Source organism: Anneissia japonica, unplaced genomic scaffold (genome assembly GCF_011630105.1).
Source record: "Anneissia japonica isolate Jap-2015-1 unplaced genomic scaffold, ASM1163010v1 scaffold7766_len575116_cov191, whole genome shotgun sequence".
NCBI lineage: Eukaryota > Metazoa > Echinodermata > Crinoidea > Comatulida > Comatulidae > Anneissia > Anneissia japonica.
The window spans coordinates 223,547-230,370 of NW_022694700.1; positions in this window are offsets into that span (position 1 = coordinate 223,547).

Sequence of the window (6,824 nt, forward strand, 5' to 3'; positions counted from 1 at the left end):
CCCCCCCCCCCAGAAAATATATCCTAGAGCCGCCACTGTAAATAACTAGATAGAGAACGTACCGTAATCTACAAAGTAATTACTAATTTCATAAAATATGTAGAAATAATCTACACCTACCGATATTTTCTTTTTTATATTCCTAGTTATAATTAAAATACTGCAGGTCTCCCTCCAATTAAAGGCCACTTTTGTTAATTTAGGACCACAGAAATGTGGTCTTTAATTGGAGGGAGAACTGTATTAATTAGATGAATTGAACATTCCTGGAACATGCTTTAGGCTATAAATGCAAAAAAAAAGTTTCAAGATTTTAATACTTATTGTCTAAAATGTATCCCCTAACCGAATTGTGAATCCTTGGGTCGACGTTAATACAAGAATTAAATACGTAAGCTGAGAAGAGCCCCTGAGGAACAGAATAATCTAAATTTAGAGATGTTTTCTCTTTTGGTACTTTTCTCAGGGGCCATTCTTAGAATATTTTCAAATGCCAATTATTGATAGACAAATTGAACATTCTTTGTATAATGCTGTATAAATGCAAAACAAGTATACACGATAAAAGATTCTATTATGGTGTAGCTAAAACCACAAACGCTTCTTAGTCATGACAATAAGCCACTGATGAGCAATGATTTGAGATGTGTTGAAATTTTAAAATGAAAAACATAGAGGAGATTCTATTATACGATTATTTGTTTTGTTAAACGCGATTAGGTTTGTTCAAATCAACGAAAACATGCAGCCCACGCACATAAATGCCAATTAGGTATTGATTAATACAGATATAAATAAAAATCTAATAAAATCTAAAAACGAAATTTGAAATGTGAAAAACATAAAAAGATTTAAACAATATTGATAAATTGTAAATAAAAATAAATTGAAATATAAAGACATAGAACAATTATTAAAATATAAAAATAATCAAAAAGAACATAAAAAATACAGTAAAATTATTGAAATAGAATAATCTAAAGCAGAGTATAAAGTAAACTATTAGGAAAATGATTAATTAATACTTAATTAAATTATAAAATATTGATATAATACTGATTTAAGACAAAACTGATTTACTTTATATAATGAACATTTAATAGATTTTGCCACAGGGGAAATTACACAAGATTAAATGAGATATCTCAAATGGTAAGATTTTAATAACTATAAAGAAAAACAGAGCGAACAATTGGTGGAAGAGAATTGTAGATGTAGGGAGCATTACAGCTGAAGGAAGTTTTAAGATTTCTAAATAAGACTTTGGGATGAAAAGATTATCTGGAGTGATTGTTCTTTCGATCTTCTATAATATTGTTTTGAAAATAATTGTTATACAGTATTGTGCAGTTCGGTACGCCATATTAGGCGTATTTGACTGGTTCATTTCGTTGACTACGAATTTTCGTTTAGTATTATTTTCATTCGACTTGTTCGTAAAATAGACTTTGTTGACAACGAAAATTAGCGTAACCAGAGTGTGTTAATCTGCTTAAAGTTATCCACGTGACCAAAACAAACATGGCCGATTGGTTAGTTTAGAAACAACATTTGCGTTAATATAAATTAGATTAAATTTCAAAAAATAAAAATTATAATATTTACCCACATGAAGTAAAAAAAAAATAATTGTAGCCTAACATAATTCAAAAACTGGATGAAAACATTTCTTTTACAAAAAATCTATACTGCCACAAGCTGAAGCAATTTTAAATATGCTGCGTGTATCGCGATAACTATGCAGCCATTTTGTTTTGTCGAGTACTTACAAGTTTTTAATTCGACTGGTCTGGTCGTCTTCGTTAAAAGTAGGAATTTACAACTGCGCAGGTGGGCGTGGTTTAACGAAGAACGACCAGTCGAATATGGCCATTGACCTAACATGCAAATCGATATTGATGTTATTTGGATCTGTGAAGAATTGTTTCGGATTTTAATGTTTTAACGTTTCGTTTAGTACGGTATTCGGAAAGAATATTGTTTTGCTGCGGCCACTGCTTCCACTAGTGTTACTGTATTCAAACACCCGTTTTTGTCTATTTTGTTTTATAATCCTTAGATGGGCATTTACTTGTATATCTGCGTAATATTAAAAAAACTAATTGATTTCCACCTTCTTCGTCCTTAAAAAACAGTATTAAATATGTTTTAAAAAATGATTATAAAAATATTTTATATTTTACTAATAATAATCTACTTAATATTGATTGGTCCAAAGTTTGCAACAAATTCCAAATGAAGCCTACAATATATTCGCAAAAAGTTTTCAAAAATGTATGACACTCATATCAAAACAACCATATAATGATAAATTAAACTCTTATAAAAACCATATCTATTCTAGAAGACGTGCCAAACAATTAACTTGGTTTTTGGACGCAGCACAAAAAAAAAAAAAAAAAAAAAAAAAAAAAAAAAAAAAAACGGGAAAAAAAGGAATTTCCACATTTTATAATTTTGAAACACTCCTTGCTTCCACGATTTGGTTTGTAAGAAGGCTTCTGACAAAGACTCAACTCAGGAGGCCCAGTTCCAAGGTAATGACTATTCAAGTGTTGATTGCTGTTTCAATTTTACTTTTTACCTTATTTTTTAAATACGATATTAACATGACTCGTCATATCTAAGTAACAGTACACTCGCGCAATATGAACCGCAAGATTTTTCACTTCAAACTGATCCACAAACTCAATTAATGGCCGTATTCTGGTCGTCCTTCGTTAAACCACGCCCACTTGCGCAGTGGTGAAATCGACCAGTCGAATAGAAACCTGGTAAATACTCGACAAAACAATTATGGCTGCATAGTTACCGATACACGCTGCGTAATCAATGCTGCTCCGGATTGTGCCAGTATGGGTTTTTTTGTAAAAAAAAACCCATGTTCTCATCGAGTTTTTGAATTCTGTTAGCCTACAATTATTTTTTTGACTTCAATGTGGGTAACTATTGTAATTTTTATTTTCTGAAATTTAATCTAAATTATAATAACGCAAATGTTGTTGCTAAACTGACCAATCGGCCATATTTTTGTTGGTCACGTGCATAACGTAACGCTGATTAACGCATTCTGGTTACATTAATTTTCATTGTCAACGAAGTCTATTTTACGAACCAGTCGAATAATAATACCTCAACGAAAATTCGTACTCAACGAAATAAACCAGTCTAATACGCCCAATAACAATTAATTTCATCATCTTACTGTAACAAAAGTCACTCTTACATAATTTGGTTTTGCTACGATTATGCAATTTATAAAGTTCAGATCTGGTATTGTCTTTGTGTAGGACTATTCATAGGAAGTGAATTCTAGGGGACCCAGTCGTCCCCCTTCTTACATTTTCAAAATTTAAGTATATAAAAATTGAAGGAAAAAAGAACATTACTGGATATTGAAATTCTCCGACGGTGTGCTCACTGTCTTCTCCGAAGAGAACGTATGCGAGTGGCAAAGGTGCCCAAAACCACAGGAAAGGGTCCAGGTGACGAAGGGCCTGAAGGCTTTCACTAGAGATTTGGAAGGCTTATTTAAACGATTTTAGATTCTTAAAAACTTTAGAAAAAACTGAAAGTTTTCCCCACTGTAAACAAAATAATAATTTTGTTGGAAATATTAATCATGTATCAGATGGCGCCCCGTACTAGCCTTCCACGTCTATAAATCTGCAATCTGTACGTTTAAAATGCATTATGTGAAAATGTTCTCACCAGATGATCGCCGATGATTAGATCCGTGTTATACGTACTTTTATTTATATGGATTTATTTCAGTGTGTCAGAGATGTAACTTATGAATATAAATGTTACCTCCGGTTGAGGCTGTGGGAAAAAAAGTGCAAGTAGACATCATTTACATAATAGAGGGCGCTAAGATTTAATAAGGTTTGGTTGAAGTCGAGTGCCTTAGATGTACAACGTGAATTCTCACGATCGACCGGATATGCACATACGGATTTTCGTTTCTACAAAAAGCACCAAGAGCCAATCAAAGATAGAGACAAAGATTTTACACTTTCAAGAGACAATGATGGTTTGCATTGGAATTCTAAATTAATTATTAAATGACGTGAGCCCACACGCAAATCTCACGACGTTCCATATTTGTGGGAAAACTTATTGTCAGTCATTCGAGTCGCTGTAGGCCTACCTAATATTTATATCAATATTATATTCATATCCTTTGGCTTACGGCTAATTTCTGATTATACGAACGTGTGTTCATATTGTTTATTACAAAATCCTCACTGACGCAAACTGTTAGATAGGAGATCGTAATATTTGCCCTAGGAAATTACTTCTAATTATTAAACATATAGATGATTATAAGCGACAGTCTGGTGTTTAGTCTTCACATGTACATGTAGGCCTAAGTACAGATGCACAGCAAGTTCAGGCACGCGTGTATTTAGGCATATGAGCAGTGTTAAAATAAGCCAGATGGAGGTACACAAGTCATAAAGAAATTTATATGTCATACGTCACCATCTGGTAAAAATTTAATTTAACGAAGTAGTAAAGAAATGTTACATTCTAAGAATTGTTTTGTAATTAACTACAGTAGCCATACGTCTACTTTTGGATTCGTGTGTCACTACAAAAAAAATAAATATCCCAAGAATCAAGCTGCAGGGGTCAATGAGATTATTGGTGAGTGTGTGTTGTACATACCGTTGATATTATCAATGAGATGATTTATAGTCAGTAAGTTGAAGGCGGTAACTTAATGGAAGGAAAACAATTTGCCAAATTTAAGAGTAGATAGGGACGAGCAGAACAATTAATATTTTATAGCTTTAATAATCAATCTTAAGTGCAATAGTTTAGTTGATGGACTCGTGTGAATTTTTACCGTAAACTGTGTGATAATTATTTTAAGCTGAGTAAATTAAAGTTCGGACCAAATAACGTATACCGAACTTAATACCATTACACTTTTATTCAATGAGCAGTAATGGGCAGGATGCTTGAACGGCCACTGAGTAAAATACTATAATGTGTTTCTAGAACTGTTTATGTACGTCATCCCGACGCATGAACTAATGTTCAGTTTACATTAATGCTGTAGATTTTAATGGAGTTGTGTTATTTTCCGTATTTACAACATTCTAATGCGTCAACCACTTTTCTAAACTCATTTTGGATGATATTTAAGATTAAAGAAAAATGGTTTATATGGCACAGCGTGATCGTTTTTTTACTGGGTCACTTCATCAGAAGATGTTTCATCTGAAAAACTTGATAAACTCGACTACTACTACTACTGCTGTTGCTGCTGCTACTGCTACTACTACTACTGCTGTTGCTGCTGCTACTACTACTGCTACATTTTAACGTTTCAGAGAGAAGCGGGGTTCTGTTGGGTTTTTTTTCCTTTTTTTTATATTTTGCAAGATGGAAATAAAATACACGTAAAATATAGACGAAGACCACCTTTCTATTTAATATATATGTTAAATGTTATTGATGTTGCAAAGCTCTTGGAGTCAATATAAGACACATTCTGTCATTCTTCCTCCATGGTCTAATTAATATGTTCTTGATATTCATGCTCGATAACCGCTTTCTATAACTTGTTCAGAAAAGCAGCTAATAAGCAATAAATACTCTTTATCATTTCCACATCATTATTATTCTCTGAGTTGTGTCATCGATGTGTTCAGGTTATTACCTATTAATATTGAAAGAATGCCTCCCATTCATGAGACCGTATGCTAGATTTGGTACAAATGCGTTGAACTACCAAATTCATATTTTCTCAAACAATGCATTTGCTGCTGTCCAATGTACTTTTCAGTCGTTTTTGCAGCAGAATTCATCTACCAAAATGCATGTAGTCAATCATTAAGACTTACGGTCATTGTTCGATCATTCTCCGTTATATTAATTCGATTGTGTTGTCAATCAGGCGACGCCAATACTGCCGTAAATGCCCGAATGATTGGCTAAATAAAGGATTGTATGCTCCACTTTTAACCAAAAGTACACATAGGTATTAGATTCAGTGTAAAGATAACAGCAATGACTGGTCGTTTATTAATCGTAAAGGTGTAACTAAACATCCGTGACGTTCATTTCCTTGTAATAGGCCTACGTGTTGACGGAGCTAAGTAACATTTGTACCAGCACGAGTCGCATTTCAAGGGGTTTTTTTGTTTTGTTTAGTTTTTTTGTGTGTGTGTGTGTTTTTTTGTTTGTTCTTTTTTGCAGTGAACGTTGTATAAAATGATATCATAATGAGTTAAAATTTACATCATGCTTCAAATTATTTAGTAAGATGATATTTATAATTTATGTTATGTAATTTTTGTTAACTTAAAATAAAATGATATCTATAAATACATACCGGTAGACTATTTTGTTTCTATCTTTCTGTTCAAATGCTTGTGTACAATTCAAAAGTGATTCGTTTTTTGAGGTATGAAAAAGTAGGCCTGCATGCCAAATGTAAAGCAAACAGTAAAAGCAATGATCCGTAACACATAAAGGTGAGTACACTGCAGTAGATGGAATTAAACGCGCCAATGGATTTGTTATTACAGGGATTCTTTAAGGAAATCCTGTGTTAACTGTAACACCAACTCTCGTTACCCATTCTGAGTTTCCTCCCATAGCACCTGATCCCATAAGCTACAGATACAGCTTCTGTGTGATGTGAAATAAGGTTGATTCGGACACGGTGTCAATTCTATTTGGAAGAGTTTGATCTGAAAAGAGTAAAACCTGGGGAATACCGGTATGTGCAGTAAACGACAGAGCTTTCACTGGCTAAAGCCAGGGGTACCGAAGTCTCAAGCTTCCCCCAATTCAATAATTGAAATATG